This window comes from Bos grunniens, chromosome 20 (genome assembly GCF_055505025.1).
Source record: "Bos grunniens cultivar Pamir isolate PY7600 chromosome 20, Bosgru_T2T1.0, whole genome shotgun sequence".
NCBI classification, from domain to species: Eukaryota; Metazoa; Chordata; class Mammalia; order Artiodactyla; family Bovidae; genus Bos; species Bos grunniens.
Window position 1 is genome coordinate 48745266 of NC_141184.1, and position 16168 is coordinate 48761433.

The following is a 16168-nucleotide window of genomic DNA, read 5'->3' on the forward strand; positions in this document are numbered from 1 at the left end:
TCCTTTTCGTTTACTTGCTCCAATATTGGGCAAATAAATTTGAGAACTACTTTCCACAGTGAAAAAAGATCTCTGTGTGAAATGAGGTTGTTTTTATTTTGTATTAGTTTGCCTTTTCTCTTTCCAGTGACATTGTCTCAACTTGCAAATTAACCCTCATCAAGGGTGAGGCCTTTGCTTAAGAAACTGACAACACTTTCTGATAAGTCAACTTAGCATAAACTTCCAAGTAAAAGGAACCCCTGCTGGGTGGAATATTGGGTTAGAAGTTCTCCAAATTTCCTCCCAAACCTCTCACTCTGTAATGATATTCCAGCAGCCCTAACTTTACTAGAACAAAGTTTTCTGAATACTTGATGGTCTCTTTCCTTTAACCAAGCACATTAGCTGCTCTCCAGACCCTTCAGTTCCTTTGGTAGCTGGATCATCAGCTGCACTTTGGGCCACTTTGCAGGGCTGTGGGGACTACTGCTCAGACCTGCAGGGACATATTTAACTTGCTGATTTTGGGGTGTGCCCAGTTACTAACTGCTCTTGTCTGCCTTTTGTTAGATCAGTGTAACCACGAGTAGATAGTTAAATTTAAGGAAGATTAAGTGTTATTTGTGAATATTTGTATCCTGGAACCCCAGGCAGGGGTAGAGGTCTACTCTGGAGCCCTCTGAAAGCAGAACAGACTTCTAGACTTTGAGCACAGGGTCCCTAGTCAGAAAAGCAGGACACCAGCACAGTTGTGGAGAAGGAAATGACAACCCACTCCAGTACTTTTGCCTGGAAAATCCCATGGACGGAGGAGCCTGGTAGGCTACAGTCCATGGGGTCGCTAGAGTCAGACACGACTGAGTGACTTCATTTTCACTTTTCACTTTAATGCATTGGAGAAGGAAATGGCAACCCACTCCAGTGTTCTTGCCTGGAGAATCCCAGGGATGGCGGAGCCTGGTGGGCTGCCATCTATGGGGTTGCACAGAGTCGGACACGACTGAAGTGACTTAGCAGCAGCAGCAGAATGGTTGAGGAAAACTTGCAGGGGAAGGCTACCAGCCCTTGCCTCGATGTTTGGAGCTGCCTAACAGTCTCCGTGTCTCTTTAAAGCTGTTTTGCCTTGTTGTGACCCATTTCTAACTTTGTTGAAAAATGGTTTTCTTGATGCACTATCCAGAGACCCTCAGTTAAACTTTCATTCCCTTTCTCAGGGGCATATTACCATGAATGGGCTTAAAAAGCCATATCCTCTGACAATTTCCTTCCCCATACCTCACTTTCCGCCCAGTCTCACAACTCTTGTCCCCCAAATCTGAATGTGCTTTCTTGATAAGCGAGGTGGGCCAGTTATAGGACTGCCCAGTCAGCCTTCCGTTTATCAAGCCTCAGCCCAAGCGTAGCTTCCTTTAGGAGGCCGCCACCCCCTCAAATGCCGATTCCCAATTCCCACCCACCTGAGACCATACTCCTCTCTCGCTCACACGGCACCTGCCTGATACATTGATCTGTGTGGGACCTGGTCTGTCTACTTGTCTGCCTTTCACCCTGAGCTGTTACCTCAACAACTGGGTTTTATTCATCCTTCCCCACAGTTCCTGCAAGTAGTGTTTTGGGGGATAATTAACCTGCCTGGGGAGTTTTTCTCTTCTTATTTTCCTCAGCTCTCACATTTTTACACTTTCATACATTTTCATATAAACAGAAAAATAGAACAGTACACAGTGAATACTCATTTATCTAGATGTACCGTTTTACTAATTGCTTACACCTTGCCATATTTACTTCACTTGTTCTTTTTTGCTCAACTATTTCAAAGTGAATTTCAGATTTAATAACATTTTACTCCTAAATACTCATACATCTCTGAAAATAATGACATTTTCTGACAGAACCATAATACCATTTTCACACATATTCATATTATCATACCTAAAAATAGTTCCCAAATGTCACCATTGTCCCCAGAAGATTTCTTAGAATCCACTTCAGGTATACCTTGGTAGGTCCTTGACCAACCAGTTGGAGACATTCAGCTATTATGTTCCTAAATCTCTTTTAACTTTCAACAGTCCCTTCCCCTCTTTCCCATGTTTATGGACTTGTTGAAGAAATCTAGCCAATTCTATCAAAAGTCCTACTTTCTTGGTGTTGTTTAACTTTGCCAGACTTCCGAGGTGAGCTGACCTAAGGAAGAACCACAGGCACCGCTGCAGGAGTCTCCTCCTTGTCAGGGGCCTCCCACTCTATCCTCTTCTTTGTTCTCATCATCTCAGCACAAATCTTTGAGGCATCAAGACTGGAGACTTACCCAGTGCTCTCATGCCTTCTGCTTGGATGTCCCTTTCCTGTCCTTGCTGTCAGCTAGTGTGAGCCTTCCAACCAAGCAGGGGTCTGCACAGCTCTCCCATCACTGCCAGCAACAACCACATGAGACCCTGGCACCCATAAAACACGCTGGGGAGAAAGTCTTTGAACCTAGGAATCTTGAGTCCGCATGAATGAATCTTTTCATTATCAGTAGCAGCAACAGCAGCCACCATTTTGAATGAAGTTAAATTCTCTCTTTTTATGCTATTCATGGGGTTCTCCAGACAAGAATACTGGAGCGGTTTGCCATTCTGTCCTCCAGTGGACCACATTCTGTCAGAACTCTCTGCTATGACCCATCCATCTTGGGTTGCCCTGAGTGGCATGGCTCATAGCTTTATTGAGTTACTCAAGCTCCTTCACCATGACAAGGCTATGATCCATGAAGGGGCTTCAACTGACTGCTTCAAAATTGGGAAGGGAGTATGACAAGGCTGTATATTGTCATCCTATTTATTTAACTTTTATATAGATCATGCAAAATGCCAGGCCGAATGAATCACAAGCTGGAGTCAAGATTGCCAGGAGAAATATCAACAACCTAAGATATGCAGATGACACTCTAATGGCAGAAAGTGAAGAGGAACTAAAGAGTCCTTTGATGAGGGTGAAAGAGGAGAGTGAAAAACCTGGCTTAAAACTCAACAGTCAAACAAGTAAGATCATGGCATCTGATCCCATCACTTTATGGCAAATAGAAGGGGAAATAGTGGAAGGAGTGACAGATATTATTTTCTTTGGCTCCAAAATCACTGCAGACAGTGACTGCAGCCATGAAATTAAAAGACACTTGCTCGTTGGAAGAAAAATTATGACAAACCTAGATAGCATATTAAAAAGCAGAGAGATGACATTGCTGACAAAGATCCATATAGTCAAAGCTATGACTTTGCCAATAGTCATGTACAGATGTGAGAGTTGGATTATAAAGAAAGCTGAACATTGAAGAACTGATGCTTTCAAATTGTGGTGCTGGAGAAAACTCTTGAGAGTCCCTTGGACTGCGAGGGAGATCAAACCAGTCAATCCTAAAGGAAATCAACCCTGAATATTCATTGGAAGGACTGATGCTGAAGCTCCAATACTTTGGCCATCTAATGGGAAGAGCCAAATTATTGGAAAAGACCCTGATGCTGGGAAAGATTTAAGGCAAAAGGAGAAGAGGGCAGCAGAGGATGAGATGGTTAGATAGCATGACTGTGTCATGGTAATGAGACATGAATTTGAGCAAACTCCAGGATATAGTGAAGGACAGGGAAGCCTGGTGTGCTGCAGTTCATGGGGGTATCAAAGAGTCAGACATGACTGAGTGACTGAACAACAACAAGCTCTCCTTCAACTTCCATGAAGTCAATGCTGTTTAGTCAGTAAGTCATGTCCAACTCTTATGAGCCCATGAACTGTAGCCCTCCAGGCTCCTCTATCCATGGGGTTTCCCAGGCAAGAAAACTGGAATGGGTTGCCATTTCCTTTTCCACGAAGTCATTAAACCTCTTAAATCCATCCCAGGAGAAGAGCCTGTTTTCTAAGTGATGTCAGGTCTAGTAGTGCCACCACCACTCTCTTGCCCCAGATAGTCTGTCTCCGGGCAGAAAATCATTCCCACTGACTCCTGCTGGCAACAAAGAGATTTCCACTGATTTGATGGAGAAACATGATGGGATTTAGTCTCTGCTGTAAAGTCAATAGACAATTGTCTTGGCTGAGATGCTCCAGCAAATCACCCGGGAAGAGCAGGATCTACTTTCCATTCCAGAGGGATGGGTGGAGGTGGGAAGTGGTGGGCAGCTTGGAGTGGGGAGAAAGAATGAAGTTGGTGGGGAGGCTGGGAATAGCTGTGAGTTTAAATTGGAAGTCCTAGGCCACAGGCAGTCAGAGAACATGAAAATTCAGGCATACAGAGGATTCCTGAAAGTGTTGATCCCTCTTTAGGGGAAGAGAGAAGTGGAGGAGGACAGTCATGGCAGCAGAGGGTGTGGGCTGGAACTCCTGGAGGGACAGTTCCAGTCGGCCTGATATGAATATCTGTTTACTTTGGCTCCATGGAATTTCTAGTTGTTTATTTTTTTAACCAGGAAAAAACTCTCCAACAACTCATATCTAGTGGTGGAGTAGGTCCTGTTTTATTCTTCCTGAACGTGGTAAACTGCCTGATACCAAAGAGGAGAAACAAGAGGACTTTATAATTTCACAGGCTTCCCTGGGAGCTCAGCTGGTAAAGAACCCGCCTGCCAATGCAGGAGATGCAAGAGATCTGAGTTTGACCCCTGGGACAGGAAGATTCCCCTGGAGAGGGAAATAGCAACCCACTCCAGTATTCTTGCCTGGAAAATTCCATTGACAGAGGATCCTGGTGGGCTACAGTCCATGGGGTTGCAAAGAGCTATGCTTTTACACAAAATTCTCAACTGGGAGATTATAGTTAAACCTTTTCATTTCCTGGCTTTTCCTTTTCCTAACTCTGTTTCCTGTTTTCCCTTTTGCTGTGGTGCTCCCTTCCCTGCCCCCCTACACACAGACACATTCCACTCTCTGGCAAAATCAGAACATTATTTGGTTTTGAAATAGTCACTGCAGAAGTTTATGAAATCTTTTCTCTAGAGGTTTCATGAAGGCGGATCTGAGCCTGTCTCTTTTGCAACAGCTTAGGGAGAGCTGGGGGAGGGTGCTGGTGAGAGATCAGGTGACCCCTCAAGGACTCCCGTCTTTGTGGCACAATAGCAACTTGATCCCCAGAGTAGGGAGAGAGGGCAGGAGCGGTAGAAACTTCTGTTCCCTCCTCAAGATCCAGTGGGAGGCTGGGCTTTTTGGCAGGTCACTTGGCCTTCACTTTGCTACATGGTTGATTTGGAAAGCAGATTGCTGAGAACAGCAAGGAAAGCTGGAACCTTGAAAATCGCTTTTATGTGAGGGCCTTCCTAACGCACAATCAGGGATGGATCTGGATCACATGGGCATGCAGAGGGCCCTACCACTTTCTGGTGTCAGCCATGTAGGGCAGAAATTCCCTTTCCTGTGTGAAGCCACGGTGGGAAGTGGGGCCTCGGAGTTTCAAACAGCTTCGGCTTTCTGGAAGTACATTAGGAAGCTGACTAAGTAACTGGAAATCATCACTTGAGCTTTAAAGCAGATTAATACTTTAATTGAAGGCAATGAATACGGAAAACAGTCTAAAGATTTTGCAAAACAACAAAAAGGGTGTTGGTGGGAGAGGGAGGGAGAGAGTGGTTGGAGTTAGTGTCTTTAAGTTCTGGATAATCTGCAGTGTGAGTTTCAGGAAGTTGACTTGGTTGTCTATGTGAATTGCACTGGCCCTTTCTGGACTTCTATCTTTAGATTCTTTCTTCCTGCTCTTTAGCCTCTGCTTCTCTGAGGTCAGCCCCCTACTTCTTCAGTAATTCTTTTCTGGGCCACCAGAGCTTCTTGGGCTTTAGAAAACCCTCCCTTCTCTGTCCTTGCCCAGTGTTCCAGTGACTGAAGGCTCACTGGGCACACAGCAATCATTCCTATGATCTGAGCTAGTGCCCGGGAGTCATCAGGAGCTGTGCTGGTCCCCACGCTGCTGCCTGGAGCTTGGAAGGCATCTCCTGGGCCTACAGCTGTGGCTAGGACATAAGACCTACCTGTTAAAGGAAGGAAAGAGAAGCACTTAATGACAAGTGTTGTTTTGTCTTATTTTCTAGTTATAAGTGAAATCATTATCAGAGAAAACTTTTGACTGTAAAGTTGGCATCTTTCTGTCTCCCAATACACACACACACACAAAGTTGTTGTTTAGTCACTAAGTGAAAGTTGCTCAGTAGTGTCCAACTCTATGTGACCCCATGGACTGCATGCTGCTGCTGCTGCTGCTAAGTTGCTTCAGTCGTGTCCGACTCTGTGCGACCCCCTAGACAGCAGCCCACTAGGCTCCCGGGTCCCTGGGATTCTCCACGCAAGAACACTGGAGTGGGTTGCCATTTCCTTCTCCTATGCATGAAAGTGAAAAGTGAAAGTGAAGTCGCTCAGTTGTGTCCGACTCTTAGCGACCCCATGGACTGCAGCCTACCAGGCTCCTCCATCCATGGGATTTTCCAGGCAAGAGTACTGCAGTGGGGTACCATTGCCTTCTCTGATGGACTGCATAGATCCATGGAATTATCCACGCCAGAATACTGGAGTGGGTAGCCTTTCCCTTCTCCAGGGGATCTTCCCAACCCAGGGATTGAACCCAGGTATCCCGAATTGTAGGCAGACTCTTTACCAGCTGAGCCACAAGGGAAGCCCCAAATCGCTAAGTCATGTCCAACTCTTTTTCAATCCTATGGACAGAGGAGCCTGGCGGGCTCCTCTGTCCATGTGATTTCCCAGGCAAGAATACTGGAGTGGGTTGCCGTTTCCTTTTCCAGGGGATCTTCTGGACCCCGGAAATCCAGCTCTCCTGCATTGGCAGACAGATTCTTTACCACTGAGTCACCAGGGAAGCCCAACGTATAATCTATTGGGCAATCTTTCTTTTACTTTGTAAGAGAAAATAAAAGCCACTAGAGAATAACTCCCTCAAAAATCTTGCCACACATCTGCAAGGATACTTATCTTCCTCCTTTCCTTCCATCATAGTTGAAGTGATTGCTCCTTGCCAAGGTCACTGTAAGGTTCTATATTTCTCTTGCAGTCTGATAGACTTTGTTCCACTGAAGATCCCTCCTCTCTCCTGCTGCCTCACTTGCTACCGATTCCTTTCATCAGTATTTAAACAAGCCCAAGTTGTTTAAAGTTATTTCTCCTAGCCTAAAAATAATATCTTCCACAGCTTCTACATTCCTTTCCAATGTATTAATGATATTTTCACAATTCTATATTCTTTTTTTTTTTTTTTGAGATCTAGATAAATTTATTGAAACATAAAGGGTGTTAGCAGAGAGGTCATTCAGTGGTATATTACATCATGCCAGATACTTCTATATTTTTGATACTCTGGCATTTGAAGCCTTGCTGACCAGGGAAGGCTTTACTTGCCCCTCCCCCACCCCCACAGGGATAACTAATTCCTAGAGATGTAACACTACTCACCTGAGAGTGTACTTTTTCTATGCAAAGAAACCAGTTCCAGAGCCCATACCCCAACCACCTCCTTTATTGGTTTTCACAGGGTCCTTACATTTGGCCCATTATCCTCCTGCCTTAATCACCCCAGGGCCAGATATCAGAGGACTGGAAACAGCCTCTATGAGAGCCTACTAAAATTTTTTCAACTAACCAATCCTAAACCTTCTTACCCTGTGTTGCTTTTCTTTCCTGTAAAAACCATAATCAAATCTCCTGTCTATGTTTTCCCTCTTTTTCTGTCTCCTGGGGCTTCCCTGTAAGACCCTGTGAGGTCTGGAGCCCTCCTGATCTCACATTACTAGAATAATAATAAAACCTATATTTTAAAACATTCACCTACTTTCTTGTCATTTAATCGCTAAGTTGTGTCCGACTCCTTTGAGACCCCATGGACTATAGCCTGCCAGGCTCCTTTGTCCATGGCGTTTCCCAGGCAAGGATATTGGAGTGGGTTGACGTTTCCTTCTTCAGGGGATCTTCCTGACCCAGGGATCAAACCTGTATCTCCTACCTTGGCAGGCGGGTTCTTTACCACTGGGGAAGTTTACTTCCTTATTGCTTCTCTCTGGCTGCAGTCAAGTGTATTAAAACACGTGTCTATACTCACCATCACCACTTGCTTATCCTTCACTCTGAAATTCTTGAAATCTAGCCTCTGTTCCAACATCCTCTGCTGCTTCTCCTACCCAGACAAGTAATAACACTGTTGATAAACTTTAAGGTTTTTTTTCCCTGACATTATCTGATTTGAGCTTTAAGCATCATCCGACACTAGTGAGCACTATCTCCTTGAAACTGTCTTCCCTTGGTTTAGTGATATTCATCTTTTCCACTATAATTTCTTAGAATCCTTTGTGGGTTCTATTTCTGTTCATCATAGAAGACACAGAAAATTCAGTAATGTGCTGTCATCTCCACATGGATATCCTATTGGCATTTTAGATTGGGAACTTCCTAAACTGAGCTCATCATCTCCACCCTTGAGCCTGTCCCCAATGCCCCACCCCTCCCCACCCCACCCTGTGCTCCCTTTCTTAGTAAATAGCGACATCATCTTTGAGTTGTCTTAGTCAGAATCCTGATGTCACCCTCAGCTCCTCCCTCCACATACCCCAGATCCAGTCAATCACCAAGACCCATTCATTTTACGTCTTAAATATTTAAAATCCATTTATTTCTATCTATCCCCAATGCCTCTGTGTTCATTTGAGTTACTATATCTCTCACCTGGTTAATGCAGCAAACTCCCAACTAGTCTCCCTGACTCCATTTTTGTCCTCTTCCTTCCGTCCTTCATATTGCAGCTGGAGCTCTTTCTGTGCATTCGCATCAGGGCATGTACAACCTGCTCTCCCTACTTAACACCATTTTGATGATGCCTCATTATCCTGACGATGTTAGGACAAAGTCCAGATTTCCCTGCATGCCCTTCAAGGACCTTCATCTTGTGCTCTTGGTGAGCCTCCCTGGTCTCTTGCCTCATCGTCCCTACCCCCACCCCATCATACTGAACTGTTTCCAGTATCCTGGATGCCCTTTCTCAACTCCTAGCCTTTGTGCAGTTCCTGGACTCCCTTTCCTTCTCCTGCTACTGCTAAGTCACGTCAGTCGTGTCCAACTCTGTGCGACCCACCAGGCTCCCCCGTCCCTGGGATTCTCTAGGCAAGAACACTGGAGTGGGTTGCCATTTCCTTCTCCAATGCATGAAAGTGAAAAGTCAAAGTGAAGTCGCTCAGTCATGTTTGACTCAGCGACCCCATGGACTGAAGCCTACCAGGCTCCTCCATCCATGGGATTTTCCAGGCGAGAGTACTAGAGTGGGTTGCCATTGCCTTCTCCGTTCCTTCTCCTCTTCCTGGCTAACTCAAGCTTATTTCTTAGATCCCAGGTTAGAGACGTAAGTCCCTAATTAAAGCCTTTTCTGAGTTTCAGGTGCTCCGGGAGGCAATAGAGTCCCTCCACCAAAAATCTCACCGCACTCTATTGTCAGTGCCTGTCTTCTTGCTTGTTTCCCTAATTGTTCCAAGCACCTTGAGGGCAGCCCCATGTCTCCTTAACTGGACCATTTCCAACACCCTGCCCAGTGCTGGCATAAATAGTTGCTAAATAAATGACTGTGATTCCAACCAGTGCTTGTGGACAAGAGTGCTTCAGTGAGGCTGTCTGTCCTGAGAACACTAAGATGATTGTCCTCACACTTTCTTCGTCATCAGGAATAGCATTCATTGAGCACTAATTGTGTGTCATGCAATTTTCCAGGGGTAAGGAAAGAAGCCAAACCACTTCCTTATTCTTCCATTGAAATGACATTTAAATAAACTCACTTTCATTTTTCTTTTCTTTTATTCCAGTGGTGATTAAAGCTGAGATCATTTTTGTAGAGATTGGTGCATAAAACCCCCAAGGACTAATCATTGGCTTGAAGCAACACTGACCTCAGGGTGATGGATTATCCATGATATATTTTGGCCACATGCATATAGCCATTCATTAGATGCCTGGGAATGTCAATGCCAAATCATCACCACTTAAAAATGTGCTTGTTTCGAGACTGTCTTTTAACTTGTTGAGTTGGACCATGTGTTTCCCATCTCTAATAATTAAATGAATAGTGAGCTAATAATCTATCTTTTGGTTTGTTTGTAGGCATGCAATTGCTAATATGTACTGGGGAAAAAGGAGGTCATTGTGGGGACTGATGATGTCATTACTTATGAGTGAGTGGAATTTTTGTCGGTTTACTAGAGCAAACAGATATTTACATGTCTGAGCTTTTGAGCATATCTGGCAGAGGATGAAAAAAACAATGTATCTTGCATTTCTGAACTTGCAGTTGCCAACCCACGAGTCTACCCACATTTGTCATAGAACATTTTGCAAAGGCCTCATAGGAAGAGCCAGGCATTCCTGGACTAAGTTATTCCATTTCTTCTTCATAGAGAAGAAATTGCATTATTTAATGCTTCCTTAAACCACCATTCAGACTAGGGAGAAAAGGTATCTTAGTTCACTTGGGCTGCTGTAAAAAAGTACCAGAGGCAGGGTGGCTTATAACAATAGAAATTTGTTTCTCATGGGTCTGAGGCTGGGAAGTTCAAGATCAAGGTGCCAACAGTTTTGGTGTCTGGTGAGTGCCAGCTTCCTGGATCAGAGATGGCTGTCTTCTCCCTATGTTCTCACACAGTAGATGGTGCAAAGGAGCTCTCTGGGGTCCTTTTATAGGGACACTAATCCCATTCATGAGGGCTCTACTCCCATGACCTAGTCAGGGGTGTTGGTATTAGTAAGTGGGGCCTTTTGGAGGTAATTAGTGATTAGGTTAGGAGAGTGAAGCCCTCATGCCTGGAATTAGTGCTCTTGTAAAAGAAACCCTACAGAGCTCCCTGGCGCCTTCCACCATGTGAAGTACCAGTGGGAAGTCACTAGTCTGCAACCCAGAAGAAGGCCCTCACCCAACCATGCTGGCACCCTGATCTCAGATTTCCAGCCCCAAGAATTGTGAGAAATATATTTTTGTTGTTTATAAGCCACCTAGTCTGTGATATTTTGCTATAGCAGCCTGAATGGAACAAGGTAAATGGATCCTGTCCAAGAGAGCTTCCTAGGGTAGAGAAAGGACCCTAAGAGAAAGGCAGGTGATCAGAATCTTGGGGTAGGTAGGGAGATATGGCAATGGAGACAGAGTGAGATAAGCTTTAAGAAGTCCCACTGGGGAAAGAGGCAGCTGCACCACGGCTAGCACCAGAGGGCAGAGGCCGGAGCGCAACTCTATCCGTCTTCCTAGACTGTTTCTTTATTCGTGCCTCCACTCTCTTTCCCTGACTCTGACCCTGAGGGGTCTAAAACTTTGCTAGGGAGTTGGAGAAAAGGTGGATAAAGGAGGAGAGAAGAAGCCAACAACACCTAGTTTTCGGTTGCAGGCTCTCAACCTTGAAGACAACTTGATCTAGAAATTTAGATAAGAATTGGGTTGGAGTTTCGATGTTAAACTGTTCTGAACTTTTAAAATGACAGGCTGTTCTTGGGCCTGGAACACCTACGGGACCTGCTTGAGTTTTTATCTAGGGCCTGAAACAGTGGTCCGTGTTTACTATGGAGTGGTGGGCAAGATGAAAAGTGCTTTCCTGTTCATACTCTGGTATGACGACTCCTTAGAAAAATGGGTTACATACACATTTAGAATGTTGGCTAAAAAAAAATTCAGCTCAATACTTTATGGCCTCTTTTCTTGTGTATGGACATATCACAGATACATAATCATAGACTTACTTGCACAGTTGAAGGACATTTAGAGATATTCTAGTCCAAAGCACTCTGTACATAGGAAAATTGTTTCATTAGGATCTCTTTCAGTTCCAAAGTTCTCTAAGATTTTTTGGTATTGATAATCACTCATAGAAGATTTAGAAACAACACCGCTGTCTTAAGGACATGCATTAGACCGTTGTAAAGCAGAATGAAGTAGCCTCTGGTGTTGGGGAGGCACTAGGGATACCGGTTGGTTCACTGTTTCTGAAAAGAACATAAGGCTGATTGCTTTTTTTTTTTTTAATGTTGACTGGGGATCTGCCAGCTTAAATAACTACAGTGCTTGACCAAGAGCCCAGCCTGGGAGGCCAAAGACAGAGTCCAAAGATTGCCCTTGTTTTAGACAAGATCATTCCTATTTACCTTCAGAGAATGTTTGGTTCAGAGATTTAGGCTTCCAAGATGTCAGCCTTTCCATAGAGTGTTGGTTCTGCATCCTCGGGTTTTTCTCTCCACTCTAGCAGCAGAGGCCAATCGGGCGGGGGGTCTTTCAAGGACTTTTAGGTAGGAAAAGAGAGCAGTAGGCTATGGCCACACTCCATTAGTCACATTTCCTTCTGAGTTCTCCATTTAACCTCACCAAATTGCCTCTCCCTTACTACTCAGGAATCACTTATGTGTAGAATACGACTGGAAGGAGGTGGGAAGAGAAGGCATCTTCTATTGCAGTTTGGCGAGCATTCCATGGTTGATAGAGCCCTAACGATGCTAGTAGCACTCCCTTTCTCTTAAGCCCTCAGTGGTTTTGAAGAAGCAGCAGTGACTGAGTGGTTAGTCTCAGAGCAGAGAGGCCATTGTCTGGAGGTGGGTTGTGTGTCAGGGTCTTGCATATTCAGACAAACACTGAAAGCAGTAACAAGTGTGTGTGGAACTTCCCTGGAGAAATCCCTTGGGCGATATGAATTGATAGAACCCAGGAGTCCAGCATCTCAATGGCCTGGGGATTGAAGGAGAAGAAGGTTTGAGCAAAAGAGCTCTGTTTCAGCCTTGGGGATTCCCCAGCACAGTTTCAGGTTGACTGTACTAGGAGACTCAGCTTGTACCAGCTCTGGGCTAATAAGCCTTCCTGGCCTGTAAGAACATGCAGGTTTCCCATTTGGGTTGCTGATTACCAAGAATTCTGAAGAAACATTAGTTCTAAAGCAAGGCCAATAACCACTCTGTTGTTTTGCTGATATTTTCCTTTATAGCTATAGATGACAAGGAACTTTTCCAGAAAAAAGAGATTTAACAACAAAAACCTTCCTGCCCTTAGAACAGAATATAATAAAATGACTGAATTAATTGAATGACTACCCATCAGTTTATTCTCTCTTGGAGCCATTTGCTGGATGTGATCTGAATCCAAATACAGTGACCACAGTTCTCGATCCAGGCTGTCTGCACCGGAATCCCAGCCCTGCCACTTGCAGCTGTGTCGCCTTCTTTGTAAAACAGCCATAACAATGGTACTTACCTTTTCAGGCTGTTGTGAGGGTTAAACAAGATGACTCCTGTAAGTATGTACTGAACTCAGAACAATGGTGGTACATGGTAAATGCCTGAGCAATATTCAGTGCTGATCATGAATGAGAACACTTAGACCAGATCTGATAAGAGGATGCCAGAGAGCAGTAGCTGTATCACTTCTCCTTTCTTTTATTGTGACTTCAACTACAAATGTCATTTTTTTTTTTGGCTGCCCCATGCAGCATGCAGGATCTTAGTTCCCCAACCAGGGCTGGAACCCATGGCCCTTACAGTGGAAGCACAGAGTCTTAACCCCTGGCCCACCAAGGAAGTCCCCAAATGTAATTTTATAACATGTTCAGTGTCCTCCACTGACCTCCACCTGCTTCTCCTTTTCTTTTTTGTTCTCTTCTTTGCTGAAATTTTGGGTGGCTATATCTGTCCCTGATTTTTATTCCTTTCTCCTCCACCATGTACCCTCCGGCTGTAAAAGTCTCCTTTATTTATGCCTGACTCTGGCCTCCAGTCCCCTGCCTGCCATCAAATACCTCCTGAAAAGTTCCTTCTAATGAAACCTTGTCTTTATTGCCCACTTAAAGAATCACTCTAAATTAAGTGGAGTGGTGCCCTCTGCTTTTCTATTTCCCCCTCCTTTTATTATTGTATCAATTCTCAGAGGAAACTAGCAGAATCTGGGCTATTAGCAGCAGCAATGCCAGTAATTGGGAATCAGATTCTATGGACTTTCTGGAATATTGAAGGGATAAAGTCAGAAAACAGAACCTAAGATAATTAACAGTGTTCATAATTTCTTTACCTGTATAAATGCAATCTGGAGAATTTGGGTTGGCATCCTCACAGACAATGAGAGTAGGCATTTTGTTTTTTCATAGCTGTAGTTCCCTCACTGGAACAGTGCACCTAATGCATGTTCACAACTTCTTTTTTCCACTTAACTGTTAGCAGCAGAAGGGAATTGGTAAATGGTAAATGAGAACAAGACAGCATTTATTAAAGATTATTCTCTATCACCACTTTTTATGAATTTTTAATTAAAAGAGTAAAGTTATTTTAACAAGTTCTTTTCATCCATCAAAGACACTAGCAAAGTTGGAAGGACTAGCATATTTTATAAAAGCATGTGTTTTGGGTCTAAATGGCCATTCTTCATCATATTAATTCATTTTCTTTTAAAAATTGTCAGGAAGACATATTCTTCAGATACAGTTTAATTGGAAAAAAGCAATTACTCACATATTCACATTGTTGTTTGTTGTTCAGCTGCTAAGTCATGTCCGATTCTTTGATATCTCATGGACTGCAGCACACCAGGCTCCCTTGTCCTTCACAATCTCCTGGAGTTTGCTCAAATTCATGTCCACTGAGTCAGTAATGTTGTCTAATCATCTCATCCTCTGCTACCTCCTTCTCCTTTTACCCTCAATCTTTCCCAACATCAGGGTCTTTCCCAATGAGTCGGCTCTTCACATCAGTTGGTCAAAGTACTGGAGCTTTATGTTCATGTTGGTGAAATTTTAAAGTAACTAAAATTAGAGCAAAGCATTACATTCTATTATATTATTATGATTTGTAAAATTACCTTTCAAGTGTTGAAGATAAAACACACGAGAAGCTTCTTTATGTTTTAAGTTTCATTTCTTGTAAGAACCAGCATTTAACTGAGAACCTGTCAAGAGGTGGATTGTTTTTACCCAATGCTTCATGTCTGTGTGTGCGCATACATTGGTCTGAGCTACACACAGCCAGTTCTCCATTATCAGAAACTGAAAGTTGATGGGTCTAGGCCTCACCTCTTTCTTTCCTTCTCCCCCTTCCAGAGTCCAAGAGCCCAGACACAGGATGGGTAAATGGTTAAGAGAAATGAGAACACAGAAATCAGTTTGTTTTGCTTCTTGTGAGCTGTGGGTGTTACAAGGTTTGAGAGAAGAGAGAGAAAGTAATGGATAACTCATTAAAACACTGCCCATTGATGGAGTACCATCAACAGCTCTCACTTTCGACTAGTGTAATTCTTGTAAAGGAAAATTGGTGGATCGTGTTCTTCCTGCCCCTCCACCCTAAGAAACTCTAATCTCCACTCCTGACTGGGTTCAGGATTGGCTGGCAAAAGGATCAGCTTCATCACCTCCTACCCCAATCTTATTCTTTACTTCCCACAGAGTTTCTGAAGTTGACTCTCTTTCCTGAATAGGTCTACTGATGAAGAAATGTGGTTAAATTAGCATGAAGTATCAGTTTGAGGAAGAAAAAGTCAGCAATGCCAAAACTTTTGATATTGGTGCTGTTTTGTCAAATATGTTTTCTTTTCTGCCTAACCAGTAAGGTTACCACTTTATAAGAACCAGTCCAGATTTCTTCATACTCTGACCCCTTGTACCACCTACAAAAAGACTCTAGTTTTTACTCAAAAAAAAAAAAGATTCTGGTTTTTAGTGTCAGGATCTTAAAGCGGTACAATGTTGATACTATGAGTTATCATTTCAGTTTTTCCTTCAAATTTATTTACTCATGTCTAGAGTCTTTTTATTTATTTAGTTTTAGGCTCAGAGAGTGACTCTAGGAGGAATAAAAATAGTGAAATAAAGTTGAGACAAGACGTGGTTTTATTAGAAGATAATGTACTGGTTTCAAATCACAAAAAGATAAAGAATCAAAACAGAGAGTATATAGCTCAAATAATAACCATGTTTTCTCTAAGAAATATAGGAAAATCCTTATCATTTAACGTCATATGAGCTTGTTATATCTTTTATACTTTGTATGTCTGTTTTTTTTTTCCTGCAGCATCTACTCCAATGCAAGCATCAAAGAATGTTTGTTGAAAGAATGAATGGCTATTGATTCACAACAAGCTAAGGCAAAGATAGGGAAACAATGGAAACAGTGACAGACTTTATTTTCTTGGGCTCCAAAATCACTGCAGATGGTGACTGCAGCCACGAAATTAAAA

The 16168-nt window shown here is 43.4% G+C and overlaps 1 long non-coding RNA gene across 2 annotated transcripts; it reads right to left on the reverse strand.

Moving 5' to 3' along the window:
* Positions 1-6762: 6762 nt before the first annotated feature.
* LOC147350374 (uncharacterized) lies at positions 6763-10626 on the reverse strand. Of its 2 annotated transcripts, XR_015148788.1 has the most exons (3): positions 8668-10626; positions 8048-8122; positions 6763-7070 (listed from the first exon to the last, which is right to left on the reverse strand). It is a non-coding gene; the product is annotated as an uncharacterized LOC147350374 (long non-coding RNA). The 2 variants fall into 2 exon arrangements; XR_015148787.1 differs by lacking the exon at positions 6763-7070 and having other exon boundaries at positions 7196-8122.
* Positions 10627-16168: the final 5542 nt, after the last annotated feature.